Genomic DNA, 22465 nt, shown 5'->3' on the forward strand with positions numbered 1-22465 from the left:
TTGTGGAACCGTGTGAGAGCATTACGAATCGGGTAATACCAGCTGACTGTGTGCAAATCTAAATGTCTAATGGAGACTAAGCCCCATTCTGCATAAGTCCGAGATCCTAAATGTGGACATGTTCCTAAGCATCAGATATATTCTATGATTCAAAGCTTCTTACACCTTTTTTATATGTTGTTTTTTCTTTCAATGTGTTGTTTTTAAATAAATTGACTTATACCTTGATCCGTTGTTTATACTTCAATGAAACTAACAACTGTAAGCGCTGATATAACCCGCTGATATAACCCACCTTTTTTGCTGTACTCTATTATAAGGTTTGACACCCGTGACCCTTTATTAGCTGCTGTGACAGCATGATGGGAATCCTTTGTTTTCTTTTTTCTATACTGAGAAGTGAGAATACAATGTGTGCATTATAGTGTTTATACGCCACACTACTTATTGAGAACACTTAGAAGCAGTCACACAATTCATATTCACCTCCTCTGGTTTTTATTTTCAAATGCCCCCTCTAGAAATGTATTACAGCCTCTAACTATATTCTCCCGAAGTATCATCTGAGGTTACCAACTTATCATCTTAATTACTGACACTTGTACATTACACATGTTCTGTGGCTGAGTAAAACAATGTAATATACAGACAGGAATCAATCATCTATACAACCTGAATAGTTTACACGTGACAGTAATTAAATTGATAAGTTGGCAAGCTTGCTACTCATACGCTGCTGATTTCTTTCCTTAGCCAGCACATTTATTAAAAAGAAATGTAATTAGTAGTGCTACATTATCAATGTAATGGTAAAAGATAACCCAGCTTGCAAAGCGTTGCAGGATCTGAAATCTTCACCAGCAACACCACCCAAAAATGATAAATTACATGTATCCTTGTTTTATGCACCTTTTTTGTACACTTTTTTGGAGGGCCATGCTCACTGCTTAATTACAAAACAGCTAAAATTAATCTAGACAGATGGAAAAAAGATCATGATATTCCAAAAACAGATGCATTACTTTTACAGTATTGTTTTTAGGTTTGTCTTGCCTAGACTGCAAAGCCAAAATCTAATACTTTTTCTACAGTATATACAGTAAGATCCATAGCAATCCATTAAACAGTTAAAAACAAATGTTACCAAATTGAATGTTTGGGAATGGGCAGAAAACTGCGTCCCCCCCAACATAAAGAGTACATGTTCACTAAATGACACATAAAAGAGGGCCAACTCACTAACGTTTCATTTTACAGTTTCAAAAAGGTTTTTAAAACTACAATATTGCAAACAAATTAATAAATCAATAAAAAAACATTTTACAATTTGTATTTTTATTTTTACCTTATGATAAAAAGGTCTGTGACCAACTGGCTCATAGTCAAAGATCAGGTTACACTCTTCTAAGAACCAGAAACTGCCTTTTTCGTTGTCCCGGGGACCCCACAAGCCTTAATCCGGCCCTGAGCTGCCCAGTGTCGGACTGGGGCATGAAGGGCCCACTGAGGAAATGCAGTGGTAGGGGCCCATTCTTAGTTGCTTGGCTAACCATTAGTGCATGGTCTGGGCCCCTTGATAAATAATATATATAGTAAATACTGCTAGTGCATGTATGATAATGTACCAGATTAATAACAGCAAGACACTGTAGAAAATACACCATAGTCCTGTGCAGTATAATGTAACATGTTCATAAGGGTGGGCCCCCAGGCAGTGGGGCCCACCAGTGGTTTCCACTGTACCCCTATGGGCCAGCCCGAGCCTGGCTGCAGCCACACCCACAATATATGTATTGCATGTGTAATGTGAACTCTGATGAGGTACAGAGCTAAAGGGTTTATGTACTAAGCCTTGGAGAGAGATAAAGTACCAGCCAATCAGGTCCTAACTACCATGTTACTGGTTGTGTTTGAAATTTGTCATTTAGAAGCTGGTTGGTTGGTACTTTATTGTGCGCCGCTTTATCTCACTCCAAGGCTTAGTACATAGACCCCTAAATGTGTAGAAGTATATGTATATGTAGCAGGCCCGGTTCTTGGCCTTGTGGCGCCCCGGGCAAAATATAGGGGCGTGGCTTCAAATGGGGGCGTGGTCACGACGCTGAAAGAAAAAATGAAATTAAAAAAAAGTATACTTACCATCCCCGTTCCTGATCCAGACCGCTGCAGACCCCCTCAGCCGGCGGCGCCGCTCTTCTCCTTTCCTCTCCTCTCTTCGATCTATGGGAGAGACGTTATTACGTCTCTCCCATAGAACAGCATAGACACTAGAGGTCAATTATGACCCCTAGTGTCTCTGTGCCACTATGCTGTGCGGTGCGCGATGACGTCATCGCGCATCGCACAGCAAAGGTCCTCTACATGAAGGGAAACTAAACCGTAGCGTCTAGTTTCCCTTCATGGAGAGGACCTTTGCTGTGCGGTGCGCGAAGACGTCATCGCGCACCGCACAACTAAGGTCCTCTCAATGAAGGGAAACTAAACACTAGGCGTCTGGTTCCCTTCAAAGCGGGGGGGCACAGCAGGGCACTGCGGGGGGCACAGTGGCGGATCTTGCCCTGGTGCGGCGCCCTCCGGATGGCGCCGGCTCCCTCCGGAAGGCGGCGCCCCGGGCAAAAGTACCGCTTGCCCGTGGCAAGAACCGCCACTGATATGTAGGGCAGCTTGGTAGTGGTTAGCTGGCTCCCCTATTTTGTCCCACAATCCAAGAACATACTGGTAATGTAGTTTAACTGGATTCTGAAAGAAAAAAAAGCCCTAGGGAATATGTGGTAAGTAAACATAGGGCCTAATTCACTATGGATCACTACTGAGGCTGAGATAGCGATAAATCTGCTTTTGCTAAAAATCACATGTGAAGAGCCACCCAGAAAGAATAAAAGACGCCTCCGATGCATTTGCAAATCTGCGTATGCAGTAGCAGAATCACAATGCATACGCAGTTGCGACTGACCCCAGCATACTCAAATCAATAAGAATTTAGTCGCACCAGGTGCCATGTTTTTGAATGCAGATGACACGCCCTGATGAAACATCAGATACATGTCCCAAAAATGACCATGACACCCCTGCGTTTTCCCAACCACTCCCCACAAACACCATGTTACCACCCACAAATGGTCACTTCCTGTCAATTAAATTGCAATCTCTTTACAATTATGATGTATACGCAGTGCGATCGCATTTTGCCCTGCACTCATGCACAATGGCCCTCATTCCGAGTTGTTCGCTCGTTCTTTTTCATCGCATCGCAGTGAAAATCCGCTTAGTACGCATGCGCAAAGTTCGCACTGCGACTGCGCCAAGTAACTTTACTATGAAGAAAGTATTTTTACTCACGGCTTTTTCTTCGCTCCGGCGATCGTAATGTGATTGACAGGAAATGGGTGTTACTGGGCGGAAACACGGCGTTTTAGGGGCGTGTGGCTGAAAACGCTACCGTTTCCGGAAAAAACGCAGGAGTGGTTGGAGAAACGGTGGGAGTGCCTGGGCGAACGCTGGGTGTGTTTGTGACGTCAACCAGGAACGACAAGCACTGAACTGATCGCACAGGCAGAGTAAGTCTGGAGCTACTCTGAAACTGCTAAGTAGTTAGTAATCGCAATATTGCGAATACATCGGTCGCAATTTTAAGAAGCTAAGATTCACTCCCAGTAGGCGGCGGCTTAGCGTGTGTAACTCTGCTAAATTCGCCTTGCGACCGATCAACTCGGAATGAGGGCCAATGTGTTCACAGTGCAAACGCAGTTTGTCGATAATCACTCACTGCGTGCAATCTCACATTCAAACAGTAGTGAATCAGGCCCATGGATTGTAAACTCCTCTGGGACAGGAAATGGAACTGATATGAATGACCGAATAGTCTCAGTAAAGTTATGCAGATTATATGTACGCTATATAAATAACTGTTACATAAGTATGTACAGTGGCAAACGCAGGATTTCTAGAGAGGGGTTTCCAAATGTAGTCCACAATCTCCGAATCTGCAGAATATTGGCGTAAATGCGGGAGACTGGGGGAGCGGTAGAAGAACCTAGTAACGACCCTGGACATTAATGTACACATTCATCTTTTTGTACATTGGATACTGTATGGAATACATTATTAATATTTAAAACTTTAGATGGTCTATAGTATGGGCTGTAGCAAACATTTAAATTATATAAAGAAGTGGTCAGGAAAAGGTTAAACAAACTATAAAAGGTTAAACAAACTATAAATAAGTACACAACTATAGTAGAACCAGTACTGCACTTTCTACGCACACATTCTCCCACTTCATGGTAAGCTCCTGTCTCTTCTTCCTGGTAGCTACTCTCTAGTCCAGAGCACTGACTGAGGACTCAGATCCTCACATAGAGCAAACTTGGTAGAAGAAGATGCTACCACTGGGCATGTGCAGCAGCTCTGCTCTGTTCCATAACCTGCATGATGTGGCAGCAGCTCTAGTAATCGTAATATACTGTATACTAATTCTACTATTGTCATAATATGAGAATCTTGCCAAGAGGAGGGGGGTTTCCAGGCAACCAGAAACCCCCCCCCCCCCCTGCATTTGCCTATGATGTAGGATTGTCACTTTTGCCAAATTATTTAATTTAATTAAAAATGTAATGAAGACAAAATGCATTCCCCAATAGATAAACAATGTTGTCAAGTCCTTTGTTCTATACATATAATGCCTTTAATTGTAAAAGGTGATAAATTGCTTATTTTGAAAATGATGTTTTTAAAACAGATATGTACCTGTACCAAACCTAGTAGTTCTGTGCCTTTATAAGTCATTATGGAAGATGTATCAAGCCTTGGAGAGAGATAAAGTGGAGAAGATGACCAAATCAACCAATCATCTTCTGTCATTCATAGACTGTGCAAGATAAATGACTATTAGAAGCTGATTAGGGCTCCAGAATGCCCTGTGCCGGCCATGCCTCCAAAGCATATAAAGACATAACATCATGGAGAGAGGGTCACCCTCAGGATGCTCTGAGTGGTTGCACAGACGGCTTTGTGAGTGCCTGGAGCATCCAAAGGGGGGCACTGCTGTAGCAATAGTTGCTGCATGGTACCATTGCGGGCACCCTACCAGCCACAAGCAAGGGCCGTGGACAGCGACGATGCTGCCCACAGTGCCCTGCACTCTCTGCGGCGGCATCTCCCACATAGAGATGTGTGCCAGACCACTTTTACTAAATATGGATTTGGCTCTGATTCGTCATCCAGCTTTGGATTTGGATTTGCCAAACTGCAGTGACTGGCTTTGGATTTGGATTTGGCTAAAATCACATAATTTGGGCTTTTGTTTGTTCCCATAGTATTATTAACCTCAATAACATTCATTTCCAGTCATTTCCAATCAATTTTGACCACCTAACAGCTCACAATATTGTTTTAACCAATTTTAGCCACAGGATGCATCGAGCTGGCTGATTACTAAGCGACAGAGCAGCGGCACAAACACACAGCAGTCTATAGCACATCTATGAAACATTGCCACACACTGCGCGGATCACAGGGCTTATACTGTAGATGAACGTGAACAAAATGCACTTGAGTAAAGCACACCAACCAGTACAAAAACAATAGATATACTGTATTATATATATTTTATTTTTCTATTTTTAAACCTGCAGCTGGATTCCAACTGCATGGATCACAGGGCTTATAGATGCATGTGAAAAAAATGCTCTTGAGTAAAGTGCACCAACCAAACAGTACAAAAACAATAGCTATATTATATACATACAGTATCTTATTTTTCTATTTTTGAACTTGCAGCTTTGCTTCCACTGCATGGATCCCAGGGCTATAGGAGGAAAAGAAAAAAATAAGAATTTACTCACCGGTAATTCTATTTCTCGTAGTCCGTAGTGGATGCTGGGAACTCCGTAAGGACCATGGGGAATAGCGGGCTCCGAAGGAGGCTGGGCACGCTAGAAAGATCTTAGACTACCTGGTGTGCACTGGCTCCTCCCACTATGACCCTCCTCCAAGCCACAGTTAGGATACTGTGCCCGGACGAGCGTACACAATAAGGAAGGATTTTGAATCCCGGGTAAGACTCATACCAGCCACACCAATCACACCGTACAACTCGTGATATGAAACCCAGTTAACAGTATGAAACAACAGAGCCTCTCAACAGATGGCTCAACAATAACCCGATTTAGTTAACAGTAACTATGTACAAGTATTGCAGATAAACCGCACTTGGGATGGGCGCCCAGCATCCACTACGGACTACGAGAAATAGAATTACCGGTGAGTAAATTCTTATTTTCTCTGACGTCCTAGTGGATGCTGGGAACTCCGTAAGGACCATGGGGATTATACCAAAGCTCTTAAACGGGCGGGAGAGTGCGGATGACTCTGCAACACCGAATGAGAGAACTCCAGGTCCTCCTCAGCCAGGGTATCAAATTTATAGAATTTTGCAAATGTGTTTGCCCCTGACCAAGTAGCAGCTCGGCAAAGTTGTAAAGCCGAGACCCCTCGGGCAGCCGCCCAAGATGAGCCCACCTTCCTTGTGGAATGGGCATTGACAGATTTTGGCTGTGGCAGGCCTGCCACAGAATGTGCAAGCTGAGTTGTATTACAAATCCAACGAGCAATAGTCTGCTTAGAAGCAGGAGCACCCAGCTTGTTGGGTGCATATAGGATAAACAGCGAGTCAGATTTTCTGACTCTAGCCGTTCTGGAAACATATATTTTCAGTGCCCTGACAACGTCTAGCAACTTGGAGTCCTCCAAGTCCCTAGTAGCCGCAGGCACCACAATAGGCTGGTTCAGGTGAAACGCTGACACCACCTTTGGGAGAAACTGGGGACGAGTCCTCAATTCTGCCCTATCCATATGGAAAATCAGATAAGGGCTTTTACAGGACAAAGCCGCCAATTCTGATACTTGCCTGGCAGAAGCCAAGGCCAATAACATAACCACCTTCCACGTGAGATATTTCAGATCCACGGTTTTTAGTGGTTCAAACCAATGTGATTTTAAGAAACTCAACACCACGTTGAGATCCCAAGGTGCCACAGGGGGCACAAACGGGGGCTGAATATGCAGCACTCCTTTAACAAATGTCTGAACTTCAGGTACTGAAGCTAGTTCTTTTTGAAAGAAAATCGACAGAGCCGAAATCTGGACCTTAATGGAACCCAATTTTAGGCCCATAGTCACCCCTGACTGTAGGAAGTGCAGAAAACGGCCCAGCTGAAATTCCTCCGTTGGGGCCTTCCTGGCCTCACACCATGCAACATACTTCCGCCATATGCGGTGATAATGAGTTGCTGTGACCTCTTTCCTGGCTTTAATAAGCGTAGGAATGACTTCCTCCGGAATGCCCTTTTCCTTCAGGATCCGGCGTTTAACCGCCATGCCGTCAAACGCAGCCGCGGTAAGTCTTGGAACAGACAGGGCCCCTGCTGTAGCAGGCCTTGTCTGAGCGGCAGAGACCACGGGTCCTCTGAGATCATCTCTTGAAGTTCCGGGTACCACGCTCTTCTTGGCCAATCCGGAACCACGAGAATTGTGTTTACTCCTCGCTTTCTTATTATTCTCAATACCTTTGGTATGAGAGGTAGAGGAGGGAACACATAAACTGACCGGTACACCCACGGTGTCACTAGAGCGTCCACAGCTGTCGCCTGAGGGTCTCTTGACCTGGCGCAATACCTCTCTAGTTTTTTGTTTAGGCGGGACGCCATCATGTCCACCTTTGGACGACCCCATTGATTTACAATCAGTTGGAAGACTTCTGGATGAAGTCCCCACTCTCCCGGGTGGAGGTCGTGCCTGCTGAGAAAGTCTGCTTCCCAGTTGTCCACTCCCGGGATGAACACTGCTGACAGTGCTAGTACATGATTCTCCGCCCATCGGAGAATTCTTGTGGCTTCTGCCATTGCCATCCTGCTTCTTGTGCCGCCCTGTCGATTCACATGGGCGACTGCCGTGATGTTGTCTGACTGGATCAGCACCGGCTGGTGTAGGAGCAGGGATTTTGCTTGACTTAGGGCATTGTAAATGGCCCTTAGTTCCAGAATATTTATGTGAAGGGCAGTCTCCTGACTTGACCATAGTCCTTGGAAGTTTCTTCCCTTTGTGACTGCCCCCCAGCCTCGTAGGCTGGCATCCGTGGTCACCAGGACCCAGTCCTGTATGCCGAATCTGCGGCCCTCCAGAAGATGAGCACTCTGCAGCCACCACAGAAGAGACACCCTGGTTCTTGGGGACAGGGTTATCAAGCGATGCATCTGAAGATGCGATCCGGACCACTTGTCCAACAGGTCCCACTGAAAAATTCTGGCATGGAACCTGCCGAATGGAATTGCTTCGTAAGAAGCTACCATCTTTCCCAGGACCCGCGTGCAGTGATGCACCGATACCTGTTTTGGTTTTAGGAGGTCTCTGACTAGAGAAGACAACTTCCTGGCTTTCTCCTCCGGGAGAAACACTTTTTTCTGGACTGTGTCCAGAATCATTCCCAGGAACATTAGACGTGTCGTGGGGACCAGCTGTGACTTTGGGATATTCAGAATCCAGCCGTGCTGGCGCAGCACTTCCTGAGATAGTGCTACTCCCACTAACAACTGTTCCTTGGATCGTGCCTTTATTAGGAGATCGTCCAAGTATGGGATAATTAAAACTCCCTTTTTTCGAAGGAGTATCATCATTTCCGCCATAACCTTGGTAAATACCCTCGGTGCCGTGGAGAGTCCAAACGGCAGCGTCTGGAATTGGTAATGGCAATCCTGTACCACAAATCTGAGGTACTCCTGGTGAGGATGGTAAATGGGGACATGCAGGTAAGCATCCTTGATGTCCAGGGATACCATGTAATCGCCCTCGTCCAGGCTTGCAATAACCGCCCTGAGCGATTCCATCTTGAACTTGAATTTTTTTATGTATGTGTTCAAGGATTTCAAATTTAAAATGGGTCTCACCGAACCGTCCGGTTTCGGCACCACAAATAGTGTGGAATAGTAACCCCGGCCTTGTTGAAGTAGGGGTACCCTGATTATCACCTGCTGGGAATACAGCTTGTGAATCGCTGCTAGCACCGCCTCCCTGTCTGAGGGAGCAATCGGCAAGGCAGATTTTAGGAACCGGTGGGGTGGAGCCGCCTCGAATTCCAGCTTGTATCCCTGAGATACTATTTGAAGGATCCAGGGATCCACCTGTGAGCGAGCCCACTGATCGCTGAAATTCATGAGGCGGGCCCCCACCGTACCTGGCTCCGCCTGTGGAGCCCCACCGTCATGCGGCGGACTTGGAAGAGGAAGCGGGGGAGGACTTTCGTTCCTGGGAACCTGCTGTTTGCTGCAGCCTTTTTCCCCTACCTCTGCCTCTAGACAGAAAAGACCCTCCTTTTCCCCGCTTGTTTTTCTGGGTCCGAAAGGACTGAACCTGATAAAATGGCGCCTTCTTAGGCTGTGAGGGGACATGGGGTAAAAATGCTGACTTCCCAGACGTTGCTGTGGAAACTAGGTCGGAGAGACCATCCCCAAATAATTCCTCCCCTTTATAAGGCAAAACTTCCATGTGCCTTTTGGAATCTGCATCTCCAGTCCACTGGCGAGTCCATAAGCATCTCCTAGCAGAGATGGATAATGCACTTACTTTAGATGCCAGCCGGCAGATTTCCCTCTGTGCATCTCTCATGTATAAGACTGAGTCTTTGATATGGTCAATTGTTAGCAGAATCGTGTCTCTGTCTAATGTGTCAATATTTTCTGACAGTTTATCTGACCACGCAGCGGCAGCACTGCACATCCATGCTGACGCAATAGCTGGTCTAAGTATAATGCCTGAGTGTGTATATACAGACTTCAGGATCGCCTCCTGCTTTCTATCAGCAGGTTCCTTAAGGGCGGCCGTATCCTGGGACGGTAGTGCCACCTTTTTAGACAAACGTGTGAGCGCTTTATCCACCCTAGGGGGTGTTTCCCAACGTAACCTATCCTCTGGCGGGAAAGGGAACACCATTAGTATCTTCTTAGGAATTACCAATTTCTTATCAGGGGAAGCCCACGCTTCTTCACACACTTCATTTAATTCATCTGACAGGGGAAAAACTACAGGTAGTTTTTTCTCCCCAAACATAATACCCTTTTTTGTGGTACCTGGATGTAAATCAGAAATATTTAACACCTCTTTCATTGCCTCAATCATGCAGTGAATGGCCTTAACGGGCATTAAATTTGACTCATCGTCGTCGACACTGGTGTCAGTATCCGTGTCGACATCTACTTGTGCCATCTGAGATAGCGGGCGTTTCAGAGCCCCTGATGACTTTTGAGACACCTGGACAGGCACGAGCTGAAGACTCGGCTGTCCCACAGTCGGCATGTCGTCAAATTTTTTATGTAAGGAGTCTATACGTGCACTCATTTCCTGCCATAAACTCATCCACTCAGGTGTCTGCCCCCCAGGGGGTGACATCCCTGCTAAAGGCATCTGCTCCCCCTCCACATCATTATCCTCCTCAAACATGTCGACACAGCCGTACCGACACACTCCACACACACAGGGAATGCTCAAACAGAGGACAGGACCCACAAAAAGCCCTTTGGGGGGACAGAGTAAGAGTATGCCAGCACACACCAGAGCGCTATATATATATATATATATACAGGGACTAACTGAGTTATGTCCCTAATAGCTGCTTTTCAATAAAATATATATATACTGCCAAATTTAATGCCCCCCCTCTCTTTTCCCTCTTACTGGTACTGTAGATTGCAGGGAAGAGCCAGGGAGCTTCCTTCCAGCAGGAGCTGTGAGGGAAAAATGGCGCCAGTGTGCTGAGGAGATAGGCTCCGCCCCTTTTTCGCGGCCTATTCTCCCGCTTTTTATGGAATTCTGGCAGGGGTATTTACCTCATATATAGCCCCTGGGGCTATATATTGAGGTATTTTAGCCTGCCAAGGTGTTTTTATTGCTGCCTCAGGGCGCCCCCCCCCAGCGCCCTGCACCCTCAGTGACCGGAGTGTGAAGTGTGTGAGAGGAGCAATGGCGCACAGCTGCAGTGCTGTGCGCTACCTTGGTGAAGACAGAGTCTTCATGCCGCCGATTTTCCGGACCATCTTCTTGCTTCTGGCTCTGTAAGGGGGACGGCGGCGCGGCTCCGGGACCGAACATCAAGGCTGGGCCTGCGGTCGATCCCTCTGGAGCTAATGGTGTCCAGTAGCCTAAGAAGCCCAATCCGGCTGCAAGCAGGCGAGTTCGCTTCTTCTCCCCTTAGTCCCTCGCTGCAGTGAGCCTGTTGCCAGCAGGTCTCACTGAAAATAAAAAAAATCTAAGACTATTACTTTCTAAGAGCTCAGGAGAGCCCCTAGTGTGCATCCAACCTCGGCCGGGCACGAAATCTAACTGAGGCTTGGAGGAGGGTCATAGTGGGAGGAGCCAGTGCACACCAGGTAGTCTAAGATCTTTCTAGAGTGCCCAGCCTCCTTCGGAGCCCGCTATTCCCCATGGTCCTTACGGAGTTCCCAGCATCCACTAGGACGTCAGAGAAAGGATCTGTTTCTGGTGCACTAAGTGATATATTGAGATAAAATTTAACTTTTAATTAATTTGTTTAAAATATGTATAGACATGTTCTATTTCATGTCCTCCGAAATAACGAATGCAAAATATTCTAAAAACATCTACATTTAATGTGACAACATTGCAATACACAGTCTTGTCATGTTGTCACATTAAATGTAGATGTTTTTAGAATATAAATATATATTTTATTTTTATTTTTCTGTATTTTAAATTGCAGCTAGGCTCGAACTGCGTTGATCACAGGGCTTATAGATGGACGTGAACTAAGCAGACCAAAGAGTGCAATTTACAGCAGAGTATAGCACAGCACAATCAGCGGGCCCCCTATACACAGTCACTATACGGCACAGCCACTTGTGAGTCTGGACACAGCATAGCCAGTATAGCAGAGTATTGCGCAGCACACAGCAGCATGCCACCTACACACAGTAACTATACAGCACAGCCAGTATAGCAGAGTATAGCACAGCACACAGCACCATAAAACATGTCACCTATACACAGTCACTCGCTATACAGCACAGCCACTTGTGAGTCTAGACGCAACACAGCCAGTATAGCAGAGTATAATGCGGCATGCATCAGCATGCAGTGTGCCCCCCTCCCCCCAGTCACTATCCAGCACAACCACAGCCCACTATACATTACAGCCAGGGCCGGCGCTACCATTAGGCAGCTTTAGGCGACTGCCTAGGGGTGCCAGCCACTGGAGGGCGCCACTGAATTCATCTAGCAAAAAACTGAAGCATGAATGCGGGTTAGTAATGAACCTACAGATGTAGGGATGGAACACAATAAGGAGCATACAAATATATGTATGTCTGTGTGTATATATGTATGTATACACATACAGTTAAAGGCGACGGACAGGATGTTGCATTCAGAATCCCAACAGCCGGCATCCTGAATGTTAGTGTGACGGGGAGGGTTAGGGTTAGGCTGGGGGGAAGGATGGTCATGGTAAGCGGTAAGGTTAATGAATTTAATTCAAATTTTGATATTATGGTGGTTGGGATGCTGCTGTAGGTATTCTGACCGGTGGCATCCCATACCCAACTCCAATTAAATATGCCCACCACACCCCATGTACAGTATTATAGAGTATATAAAGAATAGACGGCACTCAAGGACTTTTAAAGTGAAAGTATATTGTGAACAAAGTCACAAAAACTTCAAATGTCTTTGAGTGTTGTCCCTTTTCTCTGTATATGTATAATGATGCAATTCACCCCAGCCCACTTAGTGGCCACCTGCATCTCCCCTCCGAGAACTGTTGGTGGTATTGGTGGGGGTCTACAGGTTAGGGGGCGCTAGGCTGAAGATTTGCCTAGGGTGCAGCGAGACCTTGCACCGGCCCTGATTACAGCCACTACAGCAGAGTATAACACAGCAAATGGCAGCATGCATTCCAGTGAAATGGTGCAGAGCCCTGCCCGCGGCGCCTTATACAGAATCAAAGTCCCGCGAAAATCCAATGCCGGGAAGATGATGTTCGGCCTCGAATGGGAATCCAAGTCTGGTGGGAACACCCGACCCCCGGTTGGACTCAGTTCCCAGCTCTCGGAGTGGTTTGGATTCTGTGGAATCTGAACAGCTCATCTCTACTTCCCACACACCTCTAGTTACAGCCCTTCCCCATACTATCTATCATTCCAACATTTTTTTTATACTATGGTCTAAATTCTTATACTGGCTTGGCATCTTTGTGTTTGTGTGTGTAGTGGCATGGGGATAATCTGGGGGCAATGTTACAGGTATACCATACTGTAAGTATTACAGTTATTCTACAGTACTTCCGAGCATTGTAACCCACCATATAAGTGACACTTTTCATGAAAGAACTACAGTAGGACTGTATAAATGGTGCAAAGCAGCATATAATGTAGATGTCTGGTAACCCACAGAAATATTCAAGTATTATTTTTGTGCAGTTGAGTGCTACCTATACATTTCATACTCTTGGCTGTGGGTAGAATTCTGTACATTTGTGTTATTTTCAGTTTGGTAAATAAGTTGCTGTGGTAATAAGTACAATAACAATGGCAGCACACTTTTACTTAACCCATGCAGTTACAGATGTAGCCGGGCTCAGCTTACCCGCGATGCATACACACATGTGCAGGTATCACGGGAGCAACTCGCTGTGCCCTGCTGCAACTATTTGCACCTGCAATCAAGCAATGCAATACAATGCACTGCACTGCACATGTGTGTTGCAAAAAAGGACACAACTGGGCAAAACCATGTTGCACTGCAGGTGGACATGTGCAGAGAGCTTTAGATTTGGGTGGGTAATATTGTTTCTGTGCAGGGTAAATTCTGGCTGCTTTTGCATACAGGGGCTAATTCAGTAAGTATAGCAAACTCTTTGGATGGCATGCTGGGGGCCGCCCAGCATGCTGACCGGAGCCTCTCCCAGTTGAACAGGCAGAAATTCTGCTTGTTAACAGAAACTGTGAAAGCCTCCTGCCGGCGCAGCTTAGCTGCGGCCGCAGGAGACTCGCCGACAGTTTTCTGGTCCCAACAGCTGCATGTGACATCACACAGTCACCACGATCATGCCCACGACGCGCCCCCGTTCGTCCACCTCCGCCCACCATTGGCGCCGCCCACAACGCTCCGTCTCCTACCTGGAAACGGAGTGTTGCCACCCGCCCCGCGCCCGCCTCTGCCTGATTGACGACCCCCCCCCCACAGAAAGTGCATGCGCATGTGCAGGATGGGCACTGCGTATGCACCCGCATCTTTTAAGCAAAAATTCCGGTTGGATCGCACAATGCGAACCAACCTGAATTAGCCTCATTGCCCACAAATGTTAGGCCACTTTATTTTTACACTGCAATTTAGATTTCAGTTTGAACACACCCCACCCAAATCTAACTCTCTCTGCACAAGATACGGTCTTCACAGCCCCAACCCCAAGATACATCTGCCCCACTTGCAGTGCAACATGGCTGTGCCCAGTTGTGTGTTTTTTTTTGCTGTGCTAGCAAACCTGAATCAGGCCCTATGGTTTTCATTCCGACTCGATCGCTCGCTGCAGTTTATCGCAGGGCAGCGATCGGGTCGGATTTGCGCATGTGCAGGCGCCTCAGTATGCCGGCTCATGCTGGCCGGCCAAAGGCTGTTGCATTGTAGCGATTCCCTCTACCTGATTGACAGGCAGAGGCAGTCACTGGGCGGGAGGGGGATGGACGGCAGCATCAACCTGCCGTTTAGGAGGCGCGGACCGGCCGTTGGGAGGGCGGGCCGTGGCGGCTGCGTTATATCACATGCAGCCACTGCTACCCAGGGCAGCGAAGAGGTTCTCCTGGCCAGCCGCAGGAGCTGTGCTGGCCGGGAGTAACTCCTGTAATGCAAAAGCATCGCCGCTGTGCTATACTTTTGCATTTCTGCTTTTGCATTTCTAAATTTAGCACAGCTACGATCAACTCAGAATGACCCCCTGTATCTGAACCTTTGCAATCAATTCCTCTATTTAAACAGCTGAAATAATATACAAGTTTTTTTTAAAATTACAAAATCACAGTTGCATTTATTCTTAGCTGCTAGTCTAAATCACAATTTACAGACTATGCTGATAAACAATTTTATTTGTCATTTTTTTATATTCTTAACACTCTGTCATAGCTAATCCTATCCATTACTGGGGCAATAAAGGAAACAGCAATAAAGTGATTATATTGCAGAATGTTTATTTAGTCTTGCTCCTTAATGACAGAGACCTTTGTACCTGGTGTCACCTGGAACCATCCAGCTAAACTTTTTAATATTTTTTTTTTTTTTTTGGTAGTACAAACCATGCATCTCATTAAATCGAATATACACTGTATTCACATTATCGTTTTTATTTTGTCTAAGTACTATGGGCCTAATTCTGAGTTGATCGCAGCAGCAACTTTGTTAGCAGTTGGGCAAAACTATGTGCACTGCAGGGGGGGGGCATAACATGTGCAGAGAGAGTTAGATTTGGGTGGGGTGTATTCAATCTGCAATCTAAATTGCAATGTAAAAATAAAGCAGCCAGTATTTACCCTGCACAGAAACAATATAACCCACCCAAATCTAACTCTCTCTGCGCATGTTATATCTGCCCCCCCTGCAGTGCACATGGTTTTGCCCAACTGCTAACAAACTTGCTGCTGCGATCAACTCAGAATTACCCCCTATGACCGGACTTCTGAGGGGCATGTATAAATGGAATGAGGCGTCAGTTCAAGTCAACATTATGAACCTTATTCAGAGATGGATGCAGATTGCTGCATACACAGCAAGATATGCGTCCATCTGCTCACATGAACAGGGCAATGCCACCCAGCATGTGTAGCGCTGCCTCAAGATGCATCCGCAATTACATTGCAGACGCATCAAGCTAAGGTTGACCACTGGCTGCGCTGTCAGGAGGTCTGTCGCCATTTTTTGTAATCAGAACTCACCCAGCTGCCCCAAAAAAGCTCCTGGCATGTCCTTGTTTGGCTCTCCCCGGCTCCCCCAACACCACATCGCTGCCTCGTTAATGCCCGCCCCTGTCAATCACATTGTGGCGCATCCTTTCGGGATGCAGAGGCAGTGTTTGAGAGTGTGCAGGTGCAGGTGCATTGCGCCCGCTGCGCATGTGCAGTTTGCCCATATAGACAAACTGCATTGCAGGACGCATCAGCGTCCATCTCTGAATAAGGTTCTATGTGTATTATTATTAAAGATGAGCGGGTTCGGTTCTCTAAGAACCGAACCGTACCGAACTTCACTCCCGAGCCCGAATCCGAGTCAGGCTCGGGTTTTCCCGCCTGACTCAGAAACCAGAACAAGGCAAAATGTCATCATCCCGCTGTCAGATTCTTGCAGGGTTTGGATTTCATATAAGTCGCCGCACGTCGCCGCCATTTTCACTATGGCATTGGAGAGTGCAGAGAGAGGACGTGTCTCCGTCCTCAGTGTCCTGCTTCAGTTCAGTGTTAGTGTCTTGTGCTGCCATATGTCCAGTGCTGCTGTATAAGTCCAGCCCAGTGTTGCTGTCTTGTACTGCATCAGTCCAGTGGTGGTGTCTTGTGCTGCATCAGTCCAGTCACAGTGGTTGTGACCTCTGCTGCCATATGTCCAGTGCTGCTGTATAAGTCCAGTCCAGTGGTGCTGTGTTGTGCTGCATCAGTTCAGTGGTGGTGGATTGTGCTGCATCAGTTCAGTGGTGGTGGATTGTGCTGCATCAGTCCAGTCACAGTGGTGGTGTCCTCTGCTGCCATATGTCCAGTGCTGCTGTATAAGACTACACTGATCATACAGAATGAGAGAAGTGATACTGTGCAGGTGTCACATTTAGATAGTAGAAACATGTATCTGCAGTATAATTACACTGATCATACAGAATAAGAGAAGTGATACTGTGCAGTGTCACATACACATAGGAACATATATTTGCAGTATAATTGCACTGAACATACAGAATAATAGAAGTGATACTGTGCAGCTGTCACATATAGATAGTAGGAATGTGTATCTGCAGTATAATTACACTGATCATACAGAATTAGAGAAGTGATACTGTGCAGTGTCACATACAGATAGTAGGAACATGTATCTGCAGTATAATTACACTGATCATACAGAATGAGAGAAGTTATACTGTGCAGCTTCACATATAGATAGTAGGAATGAGTATCTGCAGCATAATTACACTAATTATACAGAATGAGAGAAGTGATACTGTGCAGTGTCACATACACATAGGAACATATATTTGCAGTATAATTGCACTGAACATACAGAATAATAGAAGTGATACTGCGCAGCTGTCACATATAGATAGTAGGAATGTGTATCTGCAGTATAATTACACTGATCATACAGAATTAGAGAAGTGATACTGTGCAGTGTCACATACAGATAGTAGGAACATGTATCTGCAGTATAATTACACTGATCATACAGAATGAGAGAAATGATACTGTGCAGGTGTCACATACAGATAGTAGGAATGTGTATCTGCAGTATAATTACACTAATTATACAGAATGAGAGAAGTGATACTGTGCAATGTCACATACAGATAGAAACATGTATCTGCAGTATAATTACACTGATCATACAGAATGAGAGAAGTGATACTGTGCAGGTGTCGCATATAGATAGTAGGAATGTGTATCTGCGGTACAATTACCCTGATCGTATAGAATGAGAGAAGTGATACTGTGCAGGTGTCACATATAGATAGTAAGAATGTGTATCTGCGGTATAATTACACTGATCGTACAAAATGAGAGAAGTGATACTGTGCATCTGTCACATATAGATAGTAGGAACATGTATCTGCAGTATAATTACACTGATCATACAGAATGAGAGAAGTGATACTGTGCAGGTGTCACATACAAATAGAAGGAACGTGTATCTGCAGTACCTCATTGCACCTCTTTTTCTTCTTTGCATGATGTGCTGTTTGGGGACTAGTTTTTTCAAGTGCCATCCTGTCTGCCATTGCAGTGCCACTCCTAGATGGGCCAGGTGTTTGTGCCGCACACTTGTGTCGCTTAGCTTAGTCATAGAGCTACCTCATTGCATCTCTTTTTCTTCTTTGCATCATGTGCTGTTTGGGGCCTAGTTTTTACATTTGCCATCCTGTCTGCCACTGCAGTGCCACTCCTAGATGGGCCAGGTGTTTGTGCCGTACACTTGTGTCACTTAGCTTAGTCATACAGCCACCTTGGTGCAACTTTTTGGCATAAAAACAATATTGGGGGTAATTCTGAGTTGATCGCAGCAGGAACTTTGTTAGTAGTTGGGAAAAACCATGTGCACTGCAGGGGAGGCAGATATAACATGTGCAGAGAGAGTTAGATTTGGGTGGGTTATTTTGTTTCTGTGCAGGGTAAATACTGGCTGCTTTATTTTTACACACTGCAATTTAGATTGCAGATTGAACTCACCACACCCAAATCTAACTCTCTCTGCACATGTTATATCTGCCTCCCCTGCAGTGCACATGGTTTTGCCCAACTGCTAACAAAGTTCCTGCTGCGATCAACTCAGAATTACCCCCATTGTGAGCTGTGAGGTGTTCAGAATAGACTGGAAATGAGTGGAAATTAATGTTATGTAGGGTAATAATACCGTAGGATCAAAATTACCCCAAAATTCTGTGATTTTAGCTGTTGTTTTTTTTAAATCATCCAGATCCAAAACCAAAACCAAAACATGAAAGGGTGGTTTTGGCAAAACCAGTCCAGATCCAAAACACGAGCATGGAACCAGAACCAAAACCAAAACACAAAACACGACAAAACCGCAGCACATCTCTAATTATTATATGAATAAAAAATGTGTGATGCTTGTACAAGGTACTGTAGTTGTTACACTTTTTTTTATACCCCTTTCAGACATAAGACCCGGGAAATACATGGGTACGACCGAGGTCTATCTTTCCGCAAATTTCCCGGGTCTCAGTCTGAGTTCCCTATTCACACTACCCCAAAAATCTGGGGAATTCCCGGGACAGATGCATTTCACACTGAACCCGGGTCTGCTCTGGAATTTGGTATGTATTTAAAGGGGACACTTTCATGTATATTATTCAGTCTTTGATATTTGTTAATGGCAAATTTGTGGTTTTATTTCCTATTTAAATTAGTGATGTGCACCGGACATTTTTCGGGTTTTGTGTTTTGGTTTTGGATTCGGTTCCGCGGGCGTGTTTTGGATTCGGACGCGTTTTGGCAAAACCTCCCTGAAATTTTTTTGTCGGATTCGGGTGTGTTTTGGATTCGGGTGTTTTTTTAAAAGAAACCTAAATCATAGAATTTGGGGGTCATTTTGATCCCATAGTATTATTAACCTCAATAACCATAATTTCCACTCATTTCCAGTCTATTCTGAACACCTCACACCTCACAATATTATTTTTAGTCCTAAAATTTGCACCGAGGTCGCTGGATGGCTAAGCTAAGCGACACAAGTGGCCGACACAAACACCTGGCCCATCTAGAAGTGGCACTGCAGTGTCAGACAGGATGGCACTTCAAAAAAATTGTCCTCAAACAGCACATGATGCAAAGAAAAAAAGAGGCGCACCAAGGTCGCTGTGTGACTAAGCTAAGCGACACAAGTGGCCAACACAAACACCTGGCCCATCTAGGAGTGGCACTGCAGTGTCAGACAGGATGGCACTTCAAAAAAATTGTCCCCAAACAGCACATGATGCAAAGAAAAAAAGAGGCGCACCAAGGTCGCTGTGTGACTAAGCTAAGCGACACAAGTGGCTGACACAAACACCTGGCCCATCTAGGAGTGGCACTGCAGTGTCAGACAGGATGGCACTTCAAAAAAATTGTCCCCAAACAGCACATGATGCAAAGAAAAAAAGAGGCGCACCAAGGTTGCTGTGTGACTAAGCTAAGCGACACAAGTGGCCGACACAAACACCTGGCCCATCTAGGAGTGGCACTGCAGTGTCAGGCAGGATGGCACTTCAAAAAAAAAGTCCCCAAACAGCACATGATGCAAAGAAAAAAAGAGGCGCACCAAGGTCGCTGTGTGACTAAGCTAAGCGACACAAGTGGCCGACACAAACACCTGGCCCATCTAGTAGTGGCACTGCAGTGTCAGACAGGATGGCACTTAAAAAAAATAGTCCCCAAACAGCACATGATGCAAAGAAAAAAAGAGGCGCACCAAGGTCGCTGTGTGACTAAGCTAAGCGACACAAGTGGCCGACACAAACACCTGGCCCATCTAGGAGTGGCACTGCAGTGTCAGACAGGATGGCACTTCAAAAAAATTGTCCCCAAACAGCACATGATGCAAAGAAAAAAAGAGGCGCACCACAGGTATAGAATGTAGATGGATAGTATACTTAATGACGACACAGAGGTAGCTACAGCAGTGGCCTTCCGTACCGTACTGCTATATATAGTATACTGGTGGTCACTGTGTCAGCAAACTGCAAAACTAAAATGCACCACAGGTATAGAATGTAGATGGATAGTATACTTAATGACGACACAGAGGTAGGTACAGCAGTGGCCTTGCGTACCGTACTGCTATATATAGTATACTGGTGGTCACTGTGTCAGCAAACTGCAAAAATAAATGCACCACAGGTATAGAATGTAGATGGATAGTATACTTAATGACAACACAGAGGTAGGTACAGCAGTGGCCTTTCCGTACCGTACTGCTATATATACTGGTGGTCACTGTGTCAGCAAACTGCACAACTGAAATGAACCACAGGTATAGAATCTAGATGGATACAGGGCCGGAGCTTCCACTAGGCAGCTTTAGGCAGCTGCCTAGGGGCGCCGGAACCTGAGGGGGCAGCCTGCTACAGCTAACTGGAAAAAGTAGCATGGTCCTACCTCTCACAGCCGCCACAATCCCCTCGGCACTCATATCTTACAGTAGCCGCAACTGCCAAGCTCCCTTATTGCAGCCTCCAGCTCCATCTTCACCCGGCACAGGCAGTAACTTTCACAGCACCTGATGTCCTGGCTGGGGGTGACATGTGGTGCTGCTCTTCATTTCAGGCTCTTTCACAGACCACTCTGCATCGCAGCTTGCAGGTAAGGTGGCTGTACAGCGACTTTCTGCATTTGATAAGGAAAGAGGGGGAGAGCAGCAGTCTGTGGGGGGGGGGGGCATGCACACAGATGGTGGGGGAGATAGAACTGCAGACATTCAACAGAGTGTAGGGGGGGTGTGAGAGCTGCAGGCACCCATACAGACTGGGGAGATGGGGAGAAGAGAGCAGCCATGCAACAGACTGGGGGTGGGGGAGAGCAGCAGCATGCCTTTCACCTGAAGGGCGGGTAGGAGGAAGGGGCAGTAGGCAGAAATTTTGCCTAGGGTGTCGAGAAACCTTGCACCGGCCCTGGATGGATAGTATACTTAATGACGACACAGAGGTAGGTACAGCAGTGGCCTACTGTACCATAATGCTATATATTATATACTGGTGGTCACTGGTCAGCAAAACTCTGCACTGTACTCCTCCTGTATATAATATTATACTGGTGGTCCCCAGTCCCAACAATAAAGCAGCACACTGAGCACAGATATGGAGTGTTTTTCAGGCAGACAACGTATACTGGTGGTCACTGTCAGCAAAATTCTGCACTGTACTCCTGCTATATAATACAGTTGCTCCCCAGTCCCCACAATTAAGCAGTGTGAGCACAGATATATGCAGCACACTGAGCACAGATATGGAGCGTTTTTTTCAGGCAGAGAATGGATAACTGGTTGTCACTGATCAGCAAAACTCTGCACTGTACTCCTCCTATATTATACAGCTGCTCCCCAGCCCTCCCCACAATTAAGCAATAATGCACAATCAAGTTCAACAATAACGGAGAGGACGCCAGCCACGTCCTCTCCCTAACATTTCCAATGCACGAGTGAAAATGGCGGCGACGCGCGGCTGCTTATATAGAATCCAAATCTCGCGAGAATCCGACAGCGGGATGATGACGTTCGGGCACGCTCGGGTTAACCGAGCCATACGGGAGAATCCGAGTATGCCTCGGACCCGTGTAAAAAGGGTGAAGTTCGGGGGGGTTCGGTTCCCGAGAAACCGCTCATCACTAATTTAAATACATTTTGCTTTAAAGCTGTGCTACTTGCTAGGTAATTTTTTTTTTTTCTAACTATGGTGCGCTCACTCACATTCCCCCTTCCACACAACATCAGCCAGTATTAGCATTCCTGTTTAGGGTCTGCCCTTCTCGTGTGTGAACTTCCTGTAAGTACACACCATTTGCATAGTCTGTTGAGTAATAGTCTAAACTTAGCTGGGTCATGTTATAGCCATTAGATGAACAGCCAATCAGACACTTTTCCTCCAACCCCAGTCTAAAAACCCAGGTTGGTTGCGTTCACACTAGAGGCGACCCGGGTCGCACCGGGGAAAAACCTTGGGATGAGAGCA

General features: G+C 46.0%; 1 protein-coding gene across 2 annotated transcripts in view; it reads right to left on the bottom strand.

The window, feature by feature from the left end:
- Nucleotides 1-22465, bottom strand: part of HNF4G (hepatocyte nuclear factor 4 gamma) — a 282814-nt gene that overhangs the window by 105604 nt on the left and 154745 nt on the right. The window contains exon 1 of one of the 2 annotated variants that reach the window (XM_063925029.1): nucleotides 5747-5788. The exons of the other annotated variant lie outside the window; for it this stretch is intronic. The gene's annotated coding sequence lies outside the window, so the exon portion shown is untranslated. Of the gene's footprint in view, nucleotides 1-5746; nucleotides 5789-22465 lie in introns of those variants that run through there. 2 annotated transcript variants of the gene reach the window in all.

The sequence above is a fragment of the Pseudophryne corroboree genome, chromosome 5, assembly GCF_028390025.1.
Source record: "Pseudophryne corroboree isolate aPseCor3 chromosome 5, aPseCor3.hap2, whole genome shotgun sequence".
NCBI classification, from domain to species: Eukaryota; Metazoa; Chordata; class Amphibia; order Anura; family Myobatrachidae; genus Pseudophryne; species Pseudophryne corroboree.